This window comes from Protopterus annectens, chromosome 1.part1 (assembly GCF_019279795.1).
Source record: "Protopterus annectens isolate FY-2018-M chromosome 1.part1, PAN1.0, whole genome shotgun sequence".
In the NCBI taxonomy this organism is placed as follows: Eukaryota; Metazoa; Chordata; order Ceratodontiformes; family Protopteridae; genus Protopterus; species Protopterus annectens.
The window spans coordinates 1,624,529,369-1,624,556,925 of NC_056726.1; positions in this window are offsets into that span (position 1 = coordinate 1,624,529,369).

The following is a 27,557-nucleotide window of genomic DNA, read 5'->3' on the forward strand; positions in this document are numbered from 1 at the left end:
GATTCAGCTATGAGTTTTTCTAACCATATCAACCAATTGGCTAATGATAGTTATAGAACTATAGGTTGTATAAAAAGATTTATAAAGTCTAGGAAATCAAACATAATGAAGTCATTGTTTGTTAGTTACATTAGACCTAAACTTAAGTATGGAATAACAATATGGAAACTTTATAGGAAAACAAGCATGAATAAACTGGAAAGAGTACAGCAGAAATATACCAAGGGCATCCATAGATGTGAAAATATAAGTTATGAAAGACTAAAATATCTGAACTTGTACAGTGTCTCTTATAGATATTTAAGAGATCTTATTCAAGTATATAGGACATTCAGGGACACCTACCTCTGGAATGTTTGGGGTTATCAAAAAGTACTAGAGAATCATCAGATAACCTATGGAGAAGATTCTATAGGAATGAGAAGTGTACTAATAGGTTCTCTGACAGAGTAGTTGATTCTTGGAACAGACTAACAAATTACATTAAAGCAAGTACTAGTTCAGATATTTTTTAGGAACAGCCTGGACATTTATTATGGGAACAAGTGTTTTGGTATATTGGCAAACTAGAAGGGCATTAATTACTGTGCTTGAAACATTTGTATGTATGTATGTATGTGTATGTATGTATGTATGTATATGTATGTATGTATTGTTAAGCCAGGCCTTGATTGAATGCTTTGTGCCCCACTTTCCTTTGGTTTAATACTTTGCCAAATTTCTAAATTGATCACTTGAATTTATTATAGTATATTCTGCTTTATTTTTGGCTCACTAGAATGACTGCATATATATGTAGTCATTTAAAATATAGTAGAGTGATATAAATTGCTCACTAATAGGTTGCAGGATGGGGTGCTAATATACAATCATAGTTGAATAATGCAAGGTGATGGCTCACAGTTGCTGTTTGAAAAATCCTCAAGCATAGTAACATTTTTTACTATTTTAGATTTGGTGTATATAAGGAATTGGGCAACACATCGGTGCAGTGGCTAACCTTGTCACCTCACAGCAAGAGCTTCTCCAGTTTGATTTTCAGCTGGGGTTCCTTTTGTGTGGGGTCAGCATGTCCTTCTTGTGTTCACCTGAGTTTCCTCTCATAAAAATGAAGTAAGTTTATTAGTGACTCTAAATTCTTCTCATGTGTGATGTGGAAGAAAGACCTACTTCTATTCCTTTTTGCATAGTAAACTCCAAGGATGGAAGAGGCTATTTATGGAGTTGCTTTAGAACACAGACAAAATGTGTGGATGACTGGATATGAAGAATTATACAGTATTGGAGTAAGAGCATAAATGTGGAGGGGTAACATTTTGCTTGGCAAACTGGGCAGGGAATATTGTCAGTATAATATAAAATATGCTTTTCCCCTTGATGGCATTTTAGTAATTTGTTTGAGACTGTAGTTTAAGAAGCCTAGTATTTTTATTAAGTTATTAGCTCTCACAGTCTAATATTTTCTGTTATAAAGAAGGTTTTAAATTTTGTTTTGTTTTATTTTTTCTGAGGCTCTTTATTAATGTGAAGTTTAGAGGTAATAAAACAGTTCATATGAACATTTAGTATGATCACAGAAAAAAAACTATGTACATAATTAAGTGGAGGATAACTTGATAAAGAAAATAGTCATTGACTTACTTTTGTACATCATGGATACAAAATGGATACACTACTACATTAGTCAGTGTATTAATTGCAGTGATGGCACTGCGGTAGAGTTGTCACCTCACAGTAAGACGTTGTCCTGTTCGATTCTCAGCTAAAGTGTCTTCTGGAGACATGCGTGAATGGGTGTACCTTCGTTGAAGGCTGTGCATCAAGGCTGGCAACTCGGTACGTAAAAATCTACTGCCAATCATTAGCGGACCGGAGTTCCGCTGTGGCGACCCCTAACTGGGAAAAGCCGAAAGATACAACAACTACCTTAGTCAGAGTAATTCATCCATTCATTTTTTCATAATCATTTCCATCCATTTTATATTCAAGGGGTAGCATATCCAGGTTAGTAGGTGTTCGAAGACAAGAAGCACCCACAGATGGTATGTCATAATGGAATGCCATTTAATGTCCATACTATCATATACCTTCATAGGTGCATCTGAGTTTATAATTGTCAATTAACCAGCAGTATGCCTTAGAGGTATGGTAAGAAACTGAGGACTGCAATAAAAAAAAAAAACAAGAACATGAAGCAAATATACAGATTCTGCGTGAAAGGGACCCCAGAAATTAAACAAATAGGAAACTTCAAGAACTTTAAGGCATTAACACAGGATGCTGATTTAATTCTGTAAGACAAAGATTCACCTTTCCGGAGAATCAGTATCACAAAAAAGAGCCAACATGACATCTCTATGTGTGGAGCATGATGGTATTTACAGAATACTGTTAACGGTTGAAAGGCCTTGTAACTGATGTTCATGGCAAAGTTTTCACAGGTGGATGTGAGGTGGATAATTTTAATCAGGTATTCACACTGGAACACTAGAAAATACTTCAGCTCATTTTATGTGAGTTAGCTCGTTTACAGCAACACAGGATGTAAGTGAGAACTGATACAACTGAAACCCACTCACTCATTCTAATGCTTTAACCAATATGCAGTCTTATCTCTTACAGTCAATCATAAGGCACCATCAGAAGACAGAGGCTTATTATTATAAAACTATTTATTTACCTACAGAGTACAAACTAATGACTTTCAAAAGCTAAAGCATGCTGAAGTATTACCAGTTTGCAAATCGCAGACACTGACTCTGAAGAAAAGTATGTAGTGTGTGCGCATGGCTCAAATAAGCAAACTGAAATTCATAATGCACTACTAATGAACGTTAAAAATTATTCAGTGATATATTTTAAAATGACAGTCGTCCCAAAAAGAGCAGTTGGTGAGAAAGATAAAGTTCATAGGTTCATAGGTTCATACTAGGCTATCTGCCCTGAGGCAATTATAAGCCTAGCCTGATTCTGTATGCCTTACGCCACCCCTTGATTTGAGTATACTATGCCCTTTTTAAGGTTTAGTTTACTGTGCCTCTGTCTAATAGTGACACGGGAGTAATCCCTGGGACAAACCTACGATCCCCCATCCACCTATCGAGATTCTTCTTGAAGAGATTCAGTGAGGTGCTCTGCCTCACATGAACTGAAATTCTATTCCAGAGCGAAGGGAGCCTCTGGGTTATGAACCTGTCCCTCCAGCAAGTTCTATTTATTTCTGTGCTGAGGTTCAAGTCCCTAGAGCGTGTAGCTCTAAGGGATTTAGATTTACTGAGGTGGAGCATGTCCATTAATTCTGGATTTGACATAGCTTTGTATGTCAGGCATAGATCGCCTCAAGTAGGCGGTATGCAACTGAGTAGAGCTGGAGTTTTTTAACCGAGCAGCATATGGCATCTGTTTGAGACCCTTGATCCTCTTGGTGAGATACTTTTGGGGTCTTTCTAATTGCTGCAGGTGTCGGGTAAGGTACATCCCAAAAGGGGCATTGTATTCTATGATGGGCCTGATGAGGGATGAATAAAGGGGCACGATTACCTCTCTTGATCTAGATGTGAAACCCTTCGTGATGAGGTGGGCTATGTAGAAGGTCTTTCTAACCACTTTGGCAATGTGGTTTTCAAAGGAGAGATTGCTATCAACTTGGGTCCCCAGGTCCCTAATAACTTTCTCTGTACTTAATGGGTTTCCACCTATGTGGTAATTTGTCGGCACATTGTTTTTGCCAAAGGGTATTTCTATACTTTTTTGGCATTTAGCTTTAAACCATGGCGCTGGCACCAGTTATCTGTCTCTGTGAGACCTTTTTGAAGGATGTTTGTGTCAGCTGGAGAGTTGATTATGGCGCCCAGTTTGCAGTTGTCTGCGAACTTGGTGAGCCATAGTCCTCCCACGTTTGCCTGTACCTCGGAAAAGTATATACCGAACAAGAGTGGTCCCAGGACAGAACCCGGTGGGATGCCACTTGTGACTCGTTTCGAGTCGGACATGGCTCCAGCAACACTCACTCTGTGAGTTCTGTCTTTGAGCCAGTTTGCGACCCATCTTGTGACATAGGGGTTTATATTTAAGCTGGATAGCTTATCTATGATGCCCGAGTTGGGTATTGTGTCAAATGCCTTTGCAAGGTCCAGATAGGCTGTGTGGACTACCTTCCCTTCATCTATGGCTTTGGTGACTGTTTCGAAGAAGTCAACCAGGTTCAAAAGGCAGGATCTGCCCTTGACAAAGCCGAACTGGGTAGGATCTAGTGTCTGTAGGTCCCCAATGTCTTTGTTTATGAGCTCCATGATGATCCTCTCCATAGCCTTGCAGACTAAGCTAGTCAGGCTTATGGGGCGATAGTTTCCAGGGTCCGTGAGGCTCCACCTTTGTGGAGTGGGACCACTGTTGCTGTACGCCATTCTGTGGGCACATATCCTGTAGTGAGGCTGAGATTGTATAGCTGTTTTATTTGAGGGATTAGTTCCTCTTGGAGTTCATGTAGGACGCAACCTGGGACGCCATCTGGTCCCATGGAAGCAGTGTTTTTTGCTTTGGAGAGGGCAGCCTTCACCTGAGCATCAGAGATGTTTGGGAGGCAGCCCTCTGCCGGGATAGATACTTGCTCTTTTGGGGAGGAGGGGGTGGAGAAGTTTGCACTGAACCTGTCTGCCAGGATATTGGCGATGTCTGTGGGTTCAGTGTATTTTTTGTCATTTAGAATCAACTCAGAACAAGTCTGGGTGTTGCATCCCAGGTTTCTAACATAACTGAAAAAAGCCTTATGATTGTCTTTGGTGTTCTGTACAATTTTTCTCTCGAAGCTGGCCTTTGATGATTTTATGAGGGATCATAATTTTTTGCTAGTACTGATCAGAGATGCCTTCCCTATTAGGGATTTTGCTCTATAATGTAGTAGCTTCCTCCTTCTGTTGTACAGTTTATTTATGGCAGGGGTCCACCAGACTGGATGCCTGCCTTTGGATGATTGGGTCTTGGTTTTGTTTGGGATAGCATGATCCATGCATTCCTGGAGATGTCCATAGAATGCGTTTTATAGGATTCTGCAGTTTGGGCTGTAGTTTCCACTGGCCCTGGGGCCTTGAAGGATTCCACTTCGGTTTTGAGAAGTGAGAAGTTTGCTTTTGAGAAGTTTTTCACTGTGGTTTTCTGGGCTGGGGGTGGGGTCAGGATGTGGACATCCAGGGAAATTAATTTATGGTCTGATCTTACCTATGAGGGCTATACTTCTGGTGTGGAGCATAGAGTCCCCATGTTGGTAATGATCAGGTCTAGTATGTTGTCCCCTCTTGTGGGAGTGGTGACTAGTTGTTCCATAGCATTTGAGTTTATAATTTCCAGGAACCTTTGGGCTAAGGTGCTGAGGCTTGTGTAGTGCTCCCAGTCAATGTGTGGGTAGTTGATGTCACCCAATATAATGGTGTTCGGAGAGATCTTCATGTTCTCCAATGTTTTCAGGAAAGCCGAGTGGGATTCCTGACTTTGAGAGGGTGGTCTGTAGGATGCTATAAACTGAAAAGCAGTCTTGCCCACTGTTAGTTGCACATGGATGGTCTCCGATACTTCGTGCAATGCCACTAACCTGGAGGTGTGGATATCCTTGATAAATATGGAAACTCCCCCTCCTTTTGTGGTTCGGTCCGGGTTTTGGGGCCGAAAAGCATAATATGAGGTATAGCCTGGCAGTGCTGGGGTGCTCTCTGGAGCCTTGAACCAGGTTTCTGTCACTGCACAGATATCGATGTTCTCCATACTGAGGAGAGCTTCGAGTGCGTGCATCTTGAGGTTAAGACTTCTGGCGTTTAGCAGCATTACCCTTAGTTTCTTGTTCCTTGTGCTGTCTATGGGAGTGGGTTTGACTTTTGAGCCTTGCCTAAAAAAGGCACTATGGGGGTGGCAAGAGCCTTTGCCAATATCCAAAAGCCCAGTGGTGACAGGTGCAAGCCGTCCCTAGTGAAGCAACGTGGCTTGTCGAGCATGTCATCCCAGGCTGACAGACACTGGATCCCCTTTGAATGACATCAAAATTTTAGCCAATTGTTAAAATCGATCATTTTGTCTTTGTACTGTGGCATCATTCTAGGTGAGGGTAAGATGCTGCTCAAGGTCAGGGTCATACCAGCCTGGGCTACATGATCAGAGAGCTCCTCTATGTCTCTTTTCATGTAGTCCAGGGAGGTACGTCTCAGGTCATTCACACCAGCATGTACAATGACTGAGTCATATTTGTATTTGCTTTGGAGTGACCTGAGTGCTTGCGTTATGTGGCGGATCCTAGCATCCGACAGGCAGCTCACCGTGACCTTCTCTTTATTCAGCCTGGTGAGCGGGACTTCAGTGTGTCTGACAATAGAGTCACCTATTACAAGAGTATCAAGTGTGTTATTCAGCCTTAAGGGCTGTGGCTGCTTGGCACACTGACTTTGTGGGTTATGTGTTGTGCGTGTTTTGTTTTGAGGTAGCGTTTGCTTGGATGTCTGCTTTGGAGGTCTCTGTTGCTTAGGTAGATTTTTATTTAGAGCCTCCGAGTATGTTTTTGTGTATTTATGTGTTTGGTCCGCTGATGTGGTGGGACTATGTGATACTGGAATTGTGTTGTGTGAGGTTACCTTCTCCTCCTGACTGGTTACACCAGTTTTGAGATGAGAGAGCTCAGCCTCCAGTTTGGCTAAATAGTAGCATCTCTCACATATATTTGAACCTGTTTGGAGGAGGAGAGGGTTGTCCATGTACATGAGACAGTTGTAACATTGCCTCAAAATTCCCAAATTCACCAGCTGGACTGGAGAGGAAACCACTGACTGACCTTTGGACATGCTAGAGTAATATAGGGAAACTGAATTTAAGACGGACCAATATAGGACAGGGTAATCGTAGAGAGTATAAGAGTAAGTTGTGCTTATGGTTTAATAGTGCTAACTTGTAGGATTACTTAATTGGACCAGTGAAGGGCCTTAGAATGAGAATATGGTGTTTAAATTGAGAGATAGAGCAGTTCTAAGGGAAAAAGTGAAGAGCAGACTTTGTGGAGCCAGGAATAGTTTAAACCCAATTAGGCGGCGCTGCCCGCTGTTGCGCTATACTCAAAAACACGCAAAAACGCGCAAAAGAGGGTTTTAAGAGAGGAAGTGACATAGACATCTAAATATCTCAGTGTGTTTAGAAATGCTGAACATCAAGACTCATTTAAACTGTATTTGTGTACAAGAGCCAAATATTAAGACTTAAAATCTAAGAAATACATGATCGGATTAGAGACTGTAAAGTTTTGTATGAGAAACGTTGATAAAATGAAAACACCCTTTTATGTGGTAATGAATATCAGATTTTTAAAAATATTTATTGCATTCTGTAATGAGTGCAAACATTTGGTTTCTAGTGACATCAGTTAGACTGTAGATTATGCCATGTGTGAGAACTTGGAATGCAACAAATCATTGCAATTCACTGTATGCAAGGCGTATGAGTAAATCCACACATTTAATATAGGAGTGAATGTATTCACGTAGAGGTTTATAATGAGAAAATTAATTAGGACAGAGTATGAAACAATTATGCTCATGCTGCTGATACCTTATTAATGCATTCTTTATCGTCTAGCAGAATTGATGCTGCTATTTAGAAAAACCCAGCAGGAAAAAAAAAAGGTTAAACACATGAGATCATCATGCTGTTATCCCAGTCCAGGGGAGAAAAAAGAAGAATTAGAAGTGAACATAATTTGATGTTAAATGAAAAGAGTGTCCGGTGACCCCTTATACAATGATGTTAGAGTGACAGATACAGGACCATATCCCAAAAGATAGTTGCACATAGCAAAGTGCATTGAAGGAAGATGATGGCAACACAGTGATTGACATGATTCCAAAACAGAAGTAATGTGAAGCAAAGGTAATGCTTTATCGGGTTCAAGATAATTGCAGGCTCTGTGCATGCACACCAGATTCCAAAACACAATAGGTGTGCCCAACAGTAAAAAAATGTGACAGAGTAATATGACAACACTTCAACACTTTTAAAAACGCACTTGGTGGAGGCTATAGGTGCTATCAGTTTTACTCAATGAATGCAGATGAATTATTCCACATTCCTGAGAATTCCGTAGAACACTTAAAATAAAAATGCAAGCTGCACTAAATGCACTACAGCAGGCCAGGGTCCTACCAACAATAATAGATGATGATCTGCAAATGCTTTCCAGAATAAAGCCAGCACAGTGGTGAGACAGCCTTTAGTTAAGCCAGTTCTCTGACCAGAAAATCATTGATAGATACAGATTAGATGGAGACCTGGTGCAGACTGTGTGAAGAATGTATGCATCCTACATGTTCTTATACAGTCTGGAGTGTAACTTTGTCCCAGTAGAAACAAAAGTCTGCCTAAGTCTGTGTATACTGGCCTCTGGGACATTTCAGCAGTGTATGGGTGATGTTGTTGGGGTGTTACAGTCAGCCACTAGTCACATACTAGGACAGTTTCTTGCAGTTATGTGTTGCAAAGTGGATGAATTCATCCACTTCTCTGCAATATCTTTGGATCATAGCAGTGCCATGGAATGGATCTATGCCATTGCTAATATTCCCAGTGTCCTTGGTACAACTGATTGCACCCACATATGATGCTGAATGGTACATCAATAGAAAGGAGTTTCCATTGCTTAGTTATCAGGCAGTATTCTCTAAATATAGCCTCTTTATCAACATTATAGCAACACACTTGAGTAATCTGCATGATGCTGCAGTATGGAGGGCAAGTTTGCTGGGGGCCACTTTCAACAGGTTTAAATTCTAGAAGTTCTACTTGGTAAGTACAGGTCCACAGCTGTGATGTAATCTGAACCAGGGCCTGTCAATGGTAAGCTATGGGACTAAATGTGTGCTTTCTTCTACAGACAGGTACCTGCAGTTATCCATTGGAGCCTTTGTTCATGACACTAATCAGAACACCATCATTGCCAGCTGAGGATGCATACAGTAGAGCGTATCTGCCAGTGTTACACCACAGTTGAGGATGCCCACACAGATGGTGATGACTTCAATATATATGGTTGATGTAAGTCCACTAGGAATAGCCGGTCAAGTGGAAGCATCAGTAACAGCAAGTACATCATTAAAGGTGTCAGTACACCATGCAACAACATATAGGCAGCCCATCATGTCCGTTTAACACCAAGATAAAACATGTCATACAACACTAACTGGTATAGAGTAGACAGCAGTCAGCAGAGAAGTCATTGTTGCGACAGGGGACGATAACACAACATAATCTGCAAAAGGATAACTGTCAGTGTTACACTACCACAGTGGAGGATGCCCACACAGATGGTGCACACCTCAGCCTTGGCTTCTCCTGCCACATCTGGAAACACTATGCCCATGGTGCTGTACCCATGAACTGTACATGGTGAAATTTCCCTGTTAGAACACAGTGTGGGTCTGAGCAGTAGTATGAGTTGTACGTTGGGACATGACTGTTGGGTTCCGAACATGGTGACCAACAAAAGACGTGCATGCATGCTGCACCCGTATCTCACAACTCTCCAGATTTTTGCAGAATATCCAGATTTTTACCTCATATTTTTGGCCTGCTCCACATAACATTTGTGGTTTTCTGGTAAACCAATGAAAACAGTAATCATGAAATAATGAGAGACATGTGAGTTTTAAACTTCACACCTTTTGGAAAATGCATACCAATACATTATTCTAGCAACTTTCTAAACTTATAAAGGCAATTTGTAAGAATTTTCCTTATTTTTGGGCCTTTGTTCCCCCATTAGAATTCTTGCACTAAGAGGTTGTGAGGTACAGTTGCACCACAGAAATAGAAAGATGTGGGCCATGGATGGGTCTTTTGAGAGGTGGTCTGTCTCTCCCCATTAGCGATAATCTGCCCATGGCTATCAGGGTATGCAACATCTGCTATGTATTATCACTCTGCTTTGGCATTGCTGTAAGCAGGCTTTCAACAGAGAGCACAAAAGATGCCACACTATAATTTTGTGCAGCCAGTGCTACCATGCCTTACCCATGCTTGTGCTCCTGACCTCGTGTAAAACATTTAGCTGGTGTGCAACACACTTAGCAGCATAAGCAAGTGCCATAAATCTCAAATGTGCAGCTTTCTGACTAATATTTTGGTCTGTTCCTTATAAAGTCTGTGGTTTTCTGGCAAGTCACTGAGGAATGAATTCACTAAATAATGATATACATTTCAGTTTCAGACATATCTCTCAACCTGTTAGGGCAAGAAATCTTGACGAAGCCATAAATAAAAGTGGAACAAAGGCCCAGAAAGAGGAACATTTTTTAAATATTGCTCTTACAAACTTAGAAAGTTGATAAAATAACAGGTCTTGCATTAGCATGAATTTTCTGAACATCTGTCATTATTTTCTAATTTCGGTCTTTAATGATTTACCACTAATTTGCCAGAAAAAACACAATTTTATGAAAAACAGACCAAAAGTATAAGGCAAAAATCTGGACATTCTGTGAAAATCTGTACAGTTGAGATATATGGTTTCAGACTTCATAGCTCTCAGAAAATGCATGCTAACACAAATCCTTTTATTTTAGCAAATTTCTAAGTTTATAAGAGCAGTATTTAAACTCTGCCCCAATTGTTGGCCTTAGTTCCCCCATTATTTTAGGCCTTGCCCAGATTTCTTGTGCTAAACTGTTGAGAGGTATGGCAAGTGCTTGCAGGTCATTGCCATGATGCTGGGAATGTTCATGCACCCATAGAAGTAGACATAAGCCATCACACCCACATCCACACAAATCAGACAGATTCCCCCTTGCAATCCTATGGACCATCACTCGCTGACTCATACCAGAAACAGCAACTCAAGGTCATCATGATCATCATCACTGATATCTGATGTCCCAACATTAGCATACTGGTCAGCTAAACTATTCCCCCAACAGAGGCTATACCTTTCGCCAGAGGACTGACCCCTCCAAGATATGACAACATTGACCCCAATACAGAGCCCTGTGTGCTGTTGCTTGTACTATTTGAATGACGAACATCACATCCCCCCCTCAGGATCAGTGGATGGGATTACGGAAGAGGCAGGAAGTGGATGTGCTGCAAATATAGATATAATATATGTTATATACTCTGAAAAAGGTGAATGAGGCAGGATATAAGTGCAAAGGTCTGACAATTCACTAACTACACAGAACAGGGATGGAGATATTGACTTACCTGGGTGGCATGGCTGTGGGTAGTGTAATGCCCCTAGAGAAAGTTGAAAGTACATTTTAGGGAGCCAAAAAACACATGATAGTGGCATTCTAAAACTGCAGTTACAAGCATGTATACCTAACATGTCCTCCCCTGACTCCATCTACTGCAGTGAGAGCTGTAATAGAAAGCATACAAATATTATCTGGGTGCAAGTACACCAATACAGTCAACACAATCATAACAGAGAGACACATACCTGATGGCCGATTAATACAGTCAACACAATCATAACAGAGAGACACATACCTGATGGCCGATTAATACAGTCAACACAATCATAACAGAGAGACACATACCTGATGGCCGATTAATACAGTCAACACAATCATAACAGAGAGACACATACCTGATGGCCGATTAATACAGTCAACACAATCATAACAGAGAGACACATACCTGATGGCCGATTAATACAGTCAACACAATCATAACAGAGAGACACATACCTGATGGCCGATTAATACAGTCAACACAATCATAACAGAGAGACACATACCTGATGGCCGATTAATACAGTCAACACAATCATAACAGAGAGACACATACCTGATGGCTGATTAATACAGTCAACACAATCATAACTGAGAGACACATACCTGATGGCCGATTAATACAGTCAACACAATCATAACAGAGAGACACATACCTGATGGCCGATTAATACAGTCAACACAATCATAACAGAGAGACACATACCTGATGGCCGATTAATACAGTCAACACAATCATAACAGAGAGACACATACCTGATGGCCGATTAATACAATCAACACAATCATAACAGAGAGACACATACCTGATGGCCGATTAATACAGTCAACACAATCATAACAGAGAGACACATACCTGATGGCCGATTAATACAGTCAACACAATCATAACAGAGAGACACATACCTGATGGCCGATTAATACAGTCAACACAATCATAACAGAGAGACACATACCTGATGGCCGATTAATACAGTCAACACAATCATAACAGAGAGACACATACCTGATGGCCGATTAATACAGTCAACACAATCATAACAGAGAGACACATACCTGATGGCCGATGTTTGCCACTATGAAGAGGCCTTGTGAAGGTGAACTGGCTCACTGATAGAACCCACTCAGTCAAAATAGGGGAAGCCACCTCTAGTAGTAGACCCATAACAAGCAGTGTACCCCAAGGATCGGTCTTGGGGCCTCTAGTGTTTGCGATACACTTTTCTGGGGTGGAAGCCAAAACCAGTGGTTTGTGGCTGACCAAGTATGCAGATGACTGCAAGCTGGGCACTGTATTAAATTCCCCTAATGATGTGAACATCCTCCAAGAGGGCCTTAACCAAACTAATGACTGGTGCCAGAAGCATGTCCTGATACTGAATGCCATGAAATGCATCATTATCCTCTTTTGGGAAAATGTTGTCCCCACTAATTATCACTTTAATAACAAAGTACTAAGCACACAATCAGTCGTGAGGGACTTGGGCACCCAGATTGATAGAAATCTGACTTTTGACCACCATGTTGCCTCCATTGTACGGAAGGCTTTCTACATGGCTCACCTCATAAGTAAGGGTATTTCATCCAGAAACAAGGAGGTCATAACATCCCTGTACTCCTCCCTTATCAGAGCCATTAATGAGTACAATGCCCCCTTTGACATATACCTTGCCAAGCATATGCAGCAGTTGGAGAAACCACAGAGGTTCCTGACCAGGAAAATCCAGGGTCTCAAATGCCTATCCTATACAGATAGGCTAAAAGCCCTGTCCCTATACTCAGTATTGCACAGACTACTCAGAGGTGACCTGTGTCTGGCATACAAGGCCATCTCAGACTCAGCCTTGATGGTGTTGCTGCATATCCATAAGCCAAACTCCACTCGTGCAACCCGCATGCAAGGTCTCAACCTGGTCTTTGACATTAATAGAACTTGTTGGCAGGATAGATTTGTGTCCCAATGACTCCCCCATCTGTGGAATATACTTCCTCTTCATGTCAAGCAGAGTATCTCACTAGCCCTCTTTAAAAGGAACCTGGACGACTGGATGGAAAACAGAAAATATAGCCCTGGGATCCCAGCTGTATCCCTGCTAGACAGGGAAAACAGGTGCTGACTTCATGGGAACATCGGTGAAATTCTTGGCTAGGCTTATAAGGGCCTCCGTGCCAATAGCCTAGTATCATCCTATGAACTTATGAACCTATGAACAGAACATCAGTACACAGACTACTCACAGTGACACCTAATAGAATCTAAGAATCACATAGGTACAGGGAGGCCACCCTGTGATGGTGTTGAGCAGTAGCTGTGGGGTAAAGTGGAATATATACAATATGTAAATAGGATGCACTCTAACATCATGCAGTGTCAGTTCAACAGATACACACAACACTTATTTGAGTACAGAGACACATACCTGAAGACCAATGTCATAAGATGGTATGAGATGACCCTTCAAAGGTGAATAGAATATGAGTACACAAAATGATCACAGTGTCATCTAAACACTGATTAATAAAGAGCATATACAGGCAGTCTTACAGGTTCTTCCCTCAGCTGGGGTGAGATGCCACACTGAACTGTGCAATGTTGCTATGAAGTAAATATGTACAGAGAACACATGTATGAATGTACTCCCATGAAACTCATATGTACTATGCTGCCTTGTACAGGAACAGTATATATACCATGACTTTTTGGGACACCAGCCTCTATCATTCCACATGAATATGACAATCCTGGTAGGTTGCATGGTGAGAGGCCAGGAATAGGGTTGTTTCATCTGGAGTAGCTGCAGAGAGACCATCACCATAGGTTCATAGGTTCATAGTAGGTACTAGGCTATTGACCCTAGGGCCTATATAAACCTAGCCAAACGGTACACACCATCTAACAACCCAACGTGTACTACCCAGATTGATAGACTTCCAAACTCATTTCTGGTCTGTCATCTCAACATCAAAAGCTTAAACAACAAGATCCATAGCCTACATGGACTCTTAGCTGTTCACTCCCCTGATATCCTCTGCCTCACAGAAACCTGGCTAAAACCAATAACCAAAGATAATGAAATAACCCCCCAACAGTACAACATCCTTAGACTGTACCGGAGCTCCAGGAAAGGTGGCGGGGTAGCTGAACTATACAAGTCTACCCTAATAATAAGAACTGACACCCAATGCCACCCCAGTTTGGCAATGCAGAAATTCTCATCACCAAACTAATCTTCTTCTTCTTTCGGCTTTTCCCAGTTAGGGGTCGCCACAGCGGATCACCTGTCTGCTCATGATTGGCAGTGGAGTTTTGCAGTGTCGAGTTCCCAGCCCGGTGCCCAACCTTCCACAGAAGGCACACACATACGCACACTCACACCTAGGGCCAATTTAGAGTGTCCAGTCCACCTACAGCATGTCTTTGGGATGTGGGAGGAAACCGGAGCACCCGGAGGAAACCCACACAACCACAGGGAGGACATGCAGACTCCGCACAGAAGGCACCCCAGCCGAGGATCAAACTGGAGAACCTCTTGCTGTGAGGCAGCAATGCTAACCAGCTCACAAAACTAATAATTAACAAAAATAAATGCAGATACATTGTCTGCATTTATATTCCACCCAGCAAAAATTATAATACTCTAGAAAATATCTTACATTGACTAGTTTCTAACTATCCCTAGGAAACCATTGTCTTGTGGGACTTTAACATTGATTGTAACACCTGTTCCTCTGAAATTCCCTCCACCCATTTAAACCTCCACGGGTTTACTCAGATCATTGCCACCCTCACCAGATTTAGCAAATATAGAATCAAAGACAGTATCCTCGATTGGATACTTATTAACAGCCACCCCCAAAAGTACAAGTCAGGTACATTACCCAATGATCTAAGTGATCACTGCCTTACCTATATTATTAGGCTCAAAGCCGACATTCCCAACCAGACCACCTACAAAACTATAAGAAACGTCAGGAACTTTAACCTTGATTCCAAAAAGAACTCAAAGCATGTAAATGGAATGTCCTAAAATGACTCCCATTACAAGAAGCAATTGAGTACTTCAATACCAGATTTCTGGCTATCCTTAACCACCATGTTCCTACCTGTACCAACAATGTAAAAGCCACAGTTGCACCGTGGCTATTTAAAGAAACAAAATCCAAAATTAAACTAAGAAACAATGCCTGGGCCAGGTGGCATGTTACCAAAGCCCCTATGGACCAAGTAAGATACCGGCAGCTAAGGAACCAGAACAAAAAAATCTGTCATTCTAGGCAAAAAAAAAATCACTACACCCTCCAACAACAAAAATATCAGCTAAAACCTCAAAAGTTCTGGGCCGGTATTAACAATCTTCTCCACCCAGGCCGTTCCACCACTCCTATCCCATCAGCTGTCCTTGATAAATCCTGTGTTGAAATTGCAAACAGCTTCAACTCCTTCTTTACTGAAACTATCCAGTCTCTAGCTACCCATCTCACTCCATTGGACACAAACACCAGCTCTGGCACATCTAGCCCTGATCCACCCAGCACCCAACCCACCTTTACCTTTCAAACCGTACCTACCAACCTGATCCAGACCTTACTCAAAAAGCTAAAACCTACTACACTAGCTGCTGACCACCTTCCAGCTGAACATCTTCAAAAAGCAGCTGATGCCATAGCACTTTCTATTTCTATTCTGATCAACAGATCCATCTCAGAAGGATCCATCCCAGCAATATGGAAAATATCATGTTATACCTCTCCATAAAGGAGGAAGTTCCACAGAATTATCTAACTTTAGACCCATAGCTATTCTTTCCTCACTAGCTAAAATCATGGAAAAATGCATACACAAGCAAATCATGCACTTTCTTATTCAAAACGGAAAGCTCGCTGACTCTCAGCACAGCTTTAAGCCATTCCACAGTACCACCACGGCTCTTCTATCTTTCTCTAATGTCATCAGTCTTCATTGTAACAACAACAAACTATCTTCAGCACTCTTACTAGATCTCAGGAAAGCTTTCGATATGGTCAACCATCAGTTACTGCTCAATACCCTACAAACCATCGGTTTAGACCAACACGCAATACAATGGTTTCACTCCTACCTAAACGGTAGACAGCAGGCTGTCTTATGGCAGAGCAAGCTGTCATCCCAACTTCCTCTAACCCTAGGTGCCCCACAAGGGTCCATACTAAGTCCCCTTCTTTTCTCTATCTTTATCAATGATCTGCACACCACCATCCCAGGAGCCACCTGCATCCAATATGCAGATGACTCAACGCTAATATGCTCCGCCTCCTCTCCTACACAACTTCTAACTCTCACCCAGACCACTTTCAGCATGGTAGAAACATGGCTAGCTAATCGCTGCCTGCTTCTAAATCCTAACAAAACCAAGCTACTACTTTTCTCCCCTAACCGTAGAATTCCTCCTCCTTCCTTCAACATCAAATCTAGCAATGACACCATTATCTCCCCTGATGACCATACAAAGCTTCTAGGTGTAGTAATAGACAACAACCTTAAATTCATAAACATGTCAATCACACTATTAAGTCTGTCAACAAACAACTTGGCTCCTGTACAGAACCAAACCTTTCCTCACCCCCCCCCCCCTTGCTAGGGTAGCTATTACAAGATCACACCTCTTCTCTACCCTTATGTATGCCTCTCCTGTACTCACCAACCTATCCAAAACTGATCTCAACAAATTATCAGGATGTTACTATCATATAGCCAGATTCTCTACAGGCATAGCTTTTAGGACCCACCATTGCCAGAACCTCAAAGCACTGGGATGGCTAGAGTATCCTACCCTTCTACAGTTCAACCAGCTTATAGAAGTGCATAAAATACTCCATCAACCTGATAACACCCCTGCCCTCAAAAATATTCTCACCCCTCATTGTGCCCCCAGGCGATTATGCTCAGCGGTGATAAACTAATGATACTGACCCAAAAATCCAACAACTTTGCAGGCGATGCTATATTTGCCAACTCAGCCGGTAAAATCTGGAATCTACTCCCTACTACCATTACCAAGGAAACCTCACTACCCCTATTTAAAAGAGAATTCAAAAAATACCTCACATCTCATTGGCTGTGCTCTTGTTCTAAACCAGACTAACAGCTTCACTAATACATGTCTTGCTGCCCAACCTGCTGTTTAGCCAATTATCTGTGCCTCATAGCATTTGAATGTCTAAGCATTGTGAATTATGAGATCTGATTGTATTCTATGTTCACATATTCTGATACGTTTTTGCCAATCAGATGTAATGCCTGCACATTGTATATAATGATATTTGCCTGTATTATTTGTCTATATTTTTCTAAACATGTCTGCCTGAATTTATCACTCAGTGATGTATATACTGTCTCTTTTTTGGTATGTGGATTTTTCTCCCTGGGCCTCTGCTGAAAATGGACATATATCCAGTCGGACTATCCCTGTCAACAAATGTAAAAAATAAATAAATAAATAAATAATCCACTCTAGTTCCTTATTTTGAAAATAATAAATGAAAACAATAGCAGTAATAAAGAAATGTCTGGATTAACACATGCAATACAGAGCATAATTCTTTGGGAATAAGTAATGCCTCTGAGCAATGAATGAGATGATAAACATTCTCATCATAACATTTCTGAACACATGCCAGGACAGGTATCAGTGTGATGTATAAAAATTATGGATGCCACAGAGCTACACATATCATTTACATTATAAAGAATACCCCTGTAGGGCTTACAGCACTTTCCTATCATAAGGTGTAAGGATGCCCTACCTGGTAGGATAAGGCCTGAAAAATGTAGCCCTATAATAGTGACATAACTATTGTCTGTTTGTAAGCCTCTGTTGTATGACACAGTTTTCTGACAGGCACCTTATGAGACTCAAACCTCTGGTTATTATACTAGGCTCTTTCCAGACCTCTGTATTGACTGCATGTGCCATATCAAATAGCAATTGAAACTGTCACAAATAACTGAATTGAGTATGTGTGGCATTATCTGAACACTAAAACTACCCATCTTATTATTAAAAAGGCCCCCTGTACCCTTGTGGCAGAAGAGTGTACACACATCCAAGATGGTGTTTATCTGTGTTTTACATGTCACTGTCTCGTTAGTATTGACACCACCTGACCCATCTGAGTTGGGGATTGCTGGAATAAGGCTCAGTATTGAGCATTTCTATTGGCCAGCTTGTTTGAAAATTGCTTAACTTAGCTTGTATTTAGGCAGCACATTTGCAAGGGCCTTTGCTCAGTTTACAGGAGCTGTTCTAGGATTGGAGTGTTCTCTCTGACCTCTGGAGTGAATCCAAATGAAATCCAAGGCATTTTTTGAAATCTACAGAAAAATAAATACTTTTTATTCACTAAACTGTATATTACTCAATCGATTTTTAACTGTTTTTAGCTATTTTAACTGTTTTGCTGTTTCAATGTTTCAACCATTTGTGGTTTGAGGCTGCTTTCCCTGCACTTTGTATTTTATAGTATGTGTGTATTTTATAGCATAGATTAGATTCAGATTTGCTGAATCTAGAGTGTTTGGCATTATCTGAGCACTAAAACCAGCCATCTTGCATTAAGAGGACCCCCACACTATGTGCCAGAAAAGTCTATCAAAGGGTCCATCTGAGTTGGAGATTGTTGGAATAAGACTCCATTGGCCAGCTTGTTTGAAAATTGCTTAACTTGTTTTATAAAATGGTAGTTGCTACATAAGCCCCATATTTGCATGGGGTTGTGGGTGTTTTAACACAGCTCCACAGAGTTTGGTGACCAGCCACTGCTCTACTATGTTTATCTGAGCAATCGAAGGTATCTGTTTGCACATAGTGCAACTTTGAGCAGCACCGCCCAGTGGAGATAGCCATTGGCAATTATAGGCACCGCAAAAGCTAAAGGAGATTTATATTCCCTTAGAAGATGCCTGTACTCCAACTGAGGTGTCCCTTAAATTCCACTTAACTGCTCAGAGAGTACCTCAGCTGGGGTTTCTGCAGCATTTACCACTTTAACTGAAATGTCCTAATCCCTAATATCTCATATCCCTTGAGATCCCCAATAGTATAGACCCAGCATTAAGCACCCAATTAAACCACATCCTTCCTCATTAAAGTAAGCAAATTTACACCTAGTATTATGGATGGTCAGTTCTCTTCCATTTGTCCTGCTAGCCTGAAAAAAACATGGGTATCCTGACACAGTGTATCAATTGCATAATCTACACAGACAACCCACTTCTCCTAAATGACTCACACTCAATTTGTGAGAGATGCATATACACTAAGAATTTGGAATCCTTGATCTCTTGTTCACAGAACAGTGACACTGGACAGGTTGTCAGCCCACATACTACACCTCCTGCACAAACCATGCTCTCAACTCATAAACCATCATACGTGGAGGTACTCACAAAAAATTTGCTTAAACACCAGAGACCTCCAAAACACAAACATGATACACCTAATATATTACCTACAGCACTTAATACAAATAAAACCACAAGCATACGTGTATTACCAAACAAATCACTAAGGCAAAGCACATATAAACCAAATGTTTTAGTCATAGGTGACTCTTTAATGAGACACACAGATGTCTCACTTACCAGGCTGGACAAGGAGAAAGTTATGGTCAGCTGTCTGTCGACACACACTGAGATCTTTCCACGGCATGTACCATAATGACTCCATCATAATTCATGTTGGTGTGAATGACTTGAGATGTACCTCACTGGACTATATGAAAAGAGACATGACTGAGCTCTCTGAGTATGTGTGGCAAGTAGGTATGTCCCTAGCCTTGAGGAGCATATGATATTCACCTAAGATTATACCACAATATAAACAAAGAAAAAAAATGAGTGGCTTCAAGAATTGACTTAGTTTCTAGTGTCATTATAAAGGGATCTAGTACCTGTCAGCCAGTGATAACATGGTCAATAGACCAAGTTACTTTGATGGTCTTCATCTGTCACCTCTGGGATTTCGGTTACCAGCTAAGGCTATTGCCTCCCAGAGAGTGCCGTTTTAGGCAAAGTTATAGCAATAAAATTCCTGATGTAAAAATATCTGCAAAAAACAACCTCAAGGTGATGCTGCTAAATGCTAGGAGTTTAAGCCTAAAACTGCACTCACTTGAAGCATCCCTTACCTTAGAAAATGCTAACATCTGAACGATACATTAATTTTGATGGATTTAGACATAAACAGTGCTTTTGACAGTTTTGATTGGAAATACTTATTAATGGTTTTAGAGGAATACAGTTTCTCAGATTGTTTCATGCAACTTATAAATCTACTTTATGACAACTCTTTTGCTGACATTAAAATAGGTTCATATTTATCACATTCAATATCAGTCACAAAAGGAATTAAGCAAGGTTGTCCACTATCACCACTATTATTCACTTTAATATGGAACCATTTGTGAATTACATAAGATCGAGAACAGATATTAAGGCACAAGGATGAATAATAAATTAAGTTCTACTATATTATTATTTGTTGGTAATATTCTTCTGACTTTAAATTATAATAAACATTCTCTTTAGGCAGTATCCAAAAGCAATCAAACTCTTTCAGAAAAAAATCCTGACTTACTTTTAATGAAAATGAAATAAATATTTTAATGATAAATGCACACACACACACACACACACACACACACACACACACACACACATATATATATATATATATATATATATATATATATATATATATATATATATATATATATATATATAGGTTCATAGGTAGGTACTAGGCTATATGCCCAAGGGCCTAAGTAAGGCTAGCCAACAAGGTTCCCTGGCTTACGCCACCCAAGAAAGTTATTTTCCTGTGCCCCTGTCAAGCAGAGTCACAGAAGTGATCCCCGGGGTGTATTTCCTATTTCCCATCCACTCATCACGATTTTTCTTGAAGAGTGCTAATGAGGAACTTTGCTTGACATAGATGGGTAGCTTGTTTCAGAGTATTGGAAGTCTCTGGGACAGGAATCTATCCCTCCAGTATGTCCTGTTTATTGTGGTGACAAGGTCTAGGTCCCTAGAGCATGTAGCTTGAGGGATTGGGATTTCTTTAGGTGTAGCATGTCCAACAGCTCTGGGTTTGACATAGCTTTATATGTTAGGCAGAGATCACCTTGGAGTAGGCGATTTGCTACTGAGTTTTTTTTGATGGTCAGTGTAGGCCATCTGTTTGAGGAAAGTAATCCTCTTTGTGAGGTACTTCTGTGGCTTTTCCAGCTGCTGATGTCTTATGAGGTACATTCCAAAAGGGGCGTTGTACTCTATAATAGGTCTAATGAGTGTTGAGTAGAGGGGAACAACGACCTCTCTTTTCCTGGATGAGAACCATTTTGTGATGAGGTGTGCCACATTGAAGGGTTTCTTGACTACTGTGGCAATGTGATTATCAAAAGAGAGACTACTGTCCACCTGGGTCCCAAGGTCTCTTATCACACAGTTGGCATTAAGTAGACTGCTGCCTATGTGGTAGTTCATGGGTACAGAGTTTTTACCAAAGGGGATGGCAATGCATGTTTTGGCATTGAGCTTGAGGCCATGGATCTGTCTCAGTGAGGCACTTCTGTAGGATGTCCACATCATTTGGAGACTCGACTATGGCTCCTAGTTTGCAGTCATCTGAGAACTTCTTTAGCCAAAGGCCTTCTGTGTTAGCCTGTACTTCAGAGTAGATTCCAAGCAGGAGAGGTCCCAGGACTGAACCCTGTGGTACTCCACTTGCCACTGGTTTGAAGTCAGATTTGGAGTCTGCAACTTTTACAGTGTGGGTTCTGTCAGTGGCAACCCATCTTGTGATGTAGGAATTTATACCTAGTTTAGTGAGTTTAGCTATAATTCCAGACTGGGGGATGGTGTCAAAAGCCCTGGCGAGGTCAAGATAAGCTGTGTGAACCACCTTAACCTCCTCTACAGCTTTGGTGACTGCCTCAAAGAAGTCGATCAGGTTCAGGAGGCATGAACTGCCCTCCACAAACCTGAACTGGGTGGAGTCCAGAGTTTGGAGGTTACCAACGTCTTTGTTTATGAGTTCCATGATGATACGTTCCATGGCATTACAGGCCAGGCTCATTAGGCTACTAGGGTGATAGTTCCCAGGATCAGTGGTGGCTCCCCCTTTGTGGAGTGGGATAACTGTTGTTGTGCACCATTCAGTGGACACAAAGCCTGACATGAGGCTATGATTGAACATGGTGCTTAGGCGGGGAGCCAGTTTGTTCTGAAGTTCATGTTGTCTGGTCCCATGGATGCTGTGTTTTTGGCTTTAGAGAGTGCAGTTTTTACCTGCGTAGTTGTGATTACAGGGACTCTGCTTTCTTCCAGTATAGATAATGGCCATTTAGGGGGTGAGAGGGGGGTAAAGTTAACAATGAACCTATCTGCCAGGATGATGGCAATATCAGTTGGTTCTGTAATTTTTGTGCCGTTGTGCTGGAACTCAGAGCAGATCTGGGTGTTGCCATTGAGATTCTTGACATAGCCATAGAATGCTTTGTGGTTGTCCCTAGAATCAGTGGCAATTTTGTTTTCGTAGCTAACTTTGGAGGATCTTATAAGGGAATTCAGCTTCTTAGTGTGGCTGACCAGGGAGCTTCTCCACTCATGGGATTTTGCTATCTTTTGCAACAGTTTCTTCCTTCTGTTGTAGAGTTTGTTTATAACATGGGACCACCAGATTGGCTTCTTTATTTTGGAGGTTAGCGTCTTGGTTCTGTTTGAGATAACACGATCCATGCTCTCGTTTAAGTGCTTTTAGAGTGCATTTGTGTAGGATTTAGCAGTCGTGACTGTATTGTCCATCTGCATGGGTGTCATGAAGTTCACCACTTCTGTCTTTTTACCGTGGATTCCTTAATGGGGGGTAGGGGCGGGATGTGGATATCTAGGGTGTTTAGCTTATGGTCAGATCTGACCAATGAGGAGTTGACTTTGGGTGTGGAACACTGGTCACTTATGTGGTAATGACTACGTCTAGGATATTATTGCCTCTGATGGGGGTGTGGATAGGTTGATCCAGGGCATTGGACATTATAAATTCCAGAAAGTGTTGAGCAAATGAGTTGGTACATTAGTAGTTTTCCCAGTTAATGGTGAGGTAGTTGAAATTGCCCATTATTAGGGTGTTTGGTTGAACCCTAATATTTTCCAGTATATCTAGAAAAGAGGAGTGGGAATCCTTGGGCGTGGTGAGGGATCTGTAGCAAGTTACAATTTTGACTGCAGTTTTGCCCAGAGTTAGTTGCACTTGGATAACCTCAGATGCATTATGCTGAGCAACTAGCCTGGAGGTGTGGATATCCTTAATGAATATGGACACACCTCCGCCTTTGGTGTTCCGGTCCAGGTTAGATAGCCAAAAAGTGTGGTATGAGTTATAGCCTGGTAATGTAGGGGTGCTCTCTAGATCCATGAACCAGGTCAGTGTCACTGCACAGATATCAATGTTTTCAATTTTAAAGAGTGCCTTGAGGGAGTGCATTTTGAGATTTAGACTTCTAGCATTGAGTAACATTGCCCTCCATTTTTGTTTGCCTGTTCCTATGTCAGTAGTGAATTTGTCATTTGAACCTTGCCTAAAAAATTCACTATAGGGGCGGCAAGAGCCTTAGCCAGTATCCAGAATCCCAGGGGTGACAGGTGCAGGCCATCTCTGGCAAAGCTTCATGGTCTGTCAACCATGTTGTCCCAGGCAGACAGAAACTGGATCCCCTTAGAATGACACCAGAAGCTTAGCCAATTGTTAAAGTCAATCATTTTGTCCTTGCACTGCGGTATCATTCTGGGTGATGGCAGGATGCTACTCAGGGCAAGGGTCATACCTGCCTGGACTACAAGATTGGAAAGCTCTTCCATGTCTCTTTTCATGTAGTCCAGGGAGGTATGTCCCAGGTCATTCACACCAACATGGATAATGACAGAGTCATATTTCTACTTGTTGTGGAGTGACCTGAGTGCATGGGTTATGCAGTGGATCTTGGCACTCGACGGGCAGCTGATAGTAACCTTCTCCTTGTTTAGCCTGGTGAGTGGGATATCAGTGTACCTGACTATAGAGTCACCTATGACTAGTGTGTTGGGTACGTTGCTTTGCCTTATGGGCTGTGGTTGAGTGGCACACTGAGTCTGTGGGCTGTGTCATTTGGGATGTATTGGGGGGTGGAGGTTGCTTGCGTTTCTGCTTTGGAGGTCTCTCTTGCTCGAGCAGATTATTATTGAGAGCCTCCCCAAATGTTTTTGTATTTCTATGTGTGGATTTTTGTAGGTTTAGTGGGACTATGTGATTAGTGTGGTGTGGTGCAATTGTTTACCTTCTCCTCTTCACTGTCAAGTTCAGTCTTGGTTGGAGAGAGTTTTACCTCCAGTTTGCCTAGATAAGTGCAACTCTCATAGGTTGTAGTGTTGGGTGGTAGGAGGAGAGGGTTGTCTGTATACATAAGGCAATTGCTACATTGCCCCAGGATGCCCAGATTCATCAGATAGGACAGAACACTGGGAGCTGACCCTTGGATATGCCTAAATAAAAAACTATTTTCCTCTAGACAATTGAGGAAAGTGAGTACAAGAGCTGTTTTTCTCTAGGCAAGTGAGGAAAGTAAGAACAAAAACTGTTTTCCTTTAGGTAATGAGGAAGGTTGAGTGCTGTAGTAATTTGTAGCTTATTTAGTGCTTACAACAAGTTCTGAACAAGTGCTGATCACATATAAGCACATTCAAGTGCTAAAACTATGAATCTGTATCTGATCTAGACTAGTTACAGGAAAGAAACAAGTGCAAATGTGGAATTTTAAATCAGAAAGTTGAGAGAGATGAAAAAATTGCCCAAACAGCCAATAACTACAATTTCTGGGCCAGAAACCACTCATTATGTGGTAGATAGGTTACCTACTGCTTAGTCTGCTTACCACTCCCACTGATAAGCTAGCAGGCTTCCTTTCAACACAGAAGGGCTTGTGGGGCCTCAGGAGCTTACAAACAGTCCTGGATACAGCAAATCTATATCTGGACTCGACTAGTTACAGGAAAGGGAGGAAACGAGTGCAAATGTGGGCTTTTAAATCAGAAAATTTTGAAAGATGGAAAAACTGCCCAAACGGCTAATAACTATAAATTCTTTGCCAGAACCACTCCTTATGTGGTAGATAGGTTACATAGTGCTTACCACTCCCACTGATAAGCTAGAAGGCTTTCCTCCAACACATGAAGGCTTGGGGGGCTCAGGAGCCTAGAAACAGTCCTGCATACAGCAAATCTGTATCTGGACTAGACTAGTTATAGGAAGGGGGGTCAAGTGCAAATGCGGGTTTTTAAATCAGGAAGTTGAGAGAGATGGGAAAACTGCTCAAATGGACAATAACTACAATTTCTGGGCCAGAAACCACTCCTTATGTGCTAGATAGGTTACCTAGTGTTAGATTGCAGGCTTCCCTCCAAAACACACCTCCAAAAGAGCTAGCAAGTATGACTGGTGCGTGGCAAACCCAAATTGATAAACAAAATGAAAAAGCCAGCACTCAGAGGCAAACAATGTTTATTCCTTCCCTTCTTTCAGACCGGTTTTGGTATCAAACCTTCTTCACTGATATCCCTCTAAAACAGACAGGCTTAGGGGGCTCAGAAGCTTGCAAACAGTCCTGGATATAGCAAATCTGTATCTGGACTAGACAAGTTACAGGAAAGGCAGGGAACAAGCATAATTTTTTTGTTACAGTTAAAAAAAACACAGGGAGATTCTAGCAATTTTTTTTTAAATAAAGGAAAGGGAGAGAGGAGAAGTAGAAGATAATTCAAGGTTAGGAAACTAAATGGGTTGGCCTTCTCAAATGTTCTCTCTGTATTAGGTAGAATGAGCTAATGACACTAGACTGGGAGGAGTGTCCCAGATCAAATTTGCAGTAGGGGTGGGCAACTACAAAGCCATCAAGTATAACAGCAAGACACCAACACGGACAGTAAACAATACAGAAATGTTTATCACAGCAATCAATGATAAATGTTTATCAAGCAGTGAACCACAACATGAACATTTTTAAACAGATAAAGGAGCAAGGAGACTCTACAGAATGCTTTTAACTACAGACAAATCAGTTATATGATACAGTCCTTGGCCGGAAATCAGAACAAACAGGTGCTTAACAAGTAGAGAAATTTTTTCATTAATACCTAGTATTTTATATATATATATATATATATATATATATATATATATATATATATATATATATATATATATGAATAACACTGATATAAAACATTAAGCATACAATATAAGAAAAAACATAACAATAATAATTAATAATCTTATTAGTAAAGGGAATAAGTTCTATTTTTCCATGGAAAGGAGGCTTTCTTTAATAAAAAAAACTCTATACATAATACAATCTCTTTCTGCTCCCCCTCCTAAAAACAGTATAAAAGAATTTAACTTTTTAATTCTTAAATTTCTTTGGCATCCCAACAAAGCTAGATTGGTGTTTAATCATAATATAAGAGATTGGTCCTCTATGCTGGATACAGAACTATATTCATTATCATCAATAATAAAAACATGGGCCGGATTCACGATGGCTTGCACGGAGTCTAAGAGTAGAGTAAGACTCCATGCAGCCATCATGTCCGACGAGCGATCCAGGAACAGCTTGTAGGGGCATGTAAGAGAGCTCCTAAAACGGCTCTTACACGGACAGGGCTGGGACATGCAAATCACCTCAATTGCAGGCGAAAGGCATACAAATGAGGTAGATTTGCGATTCAGGAAACCCGAACCTGTCCGAATAAGAGCAGTGTTATTTGCAGAAATGTACTCAGTTGACAACTGAGTACTGTTCTGCAAATAGCAAAGCGAAGCCGTGACAGCTCCAAATAAAGGTTGCATCCAGTGCAGAAAGCATGCCAATGGCCAAATATATGGCCATTGGAAATGTTCCCTGATGCAAAATTATAATAAAAATATATTTTTTTTCGCAGATTTCCAATGTTTAAGCGTAGCGCAGCGCCGTGCAAATGGGTTGTGCTCTAAAAACCAGAATACTACAAATTAAAACCCACAAATGTGGATTTTATTGAAAGTGGTAATGTACAATGCAAGGGAATGGCATGCCAAAGACAAGATGGCCACCGAGTAGAGGTTGCTAAGGGGGGAAGCTCAGTCTAAGACATGTAACCAAGCATTAGCAGGCAATCCTATGTAAATGAGTGTTAGGATAGTGAATCGCTAGTTTACATAGCAAATGAGCACAGTCAGTGGAGTGTAGGAGTAGGATATGGGG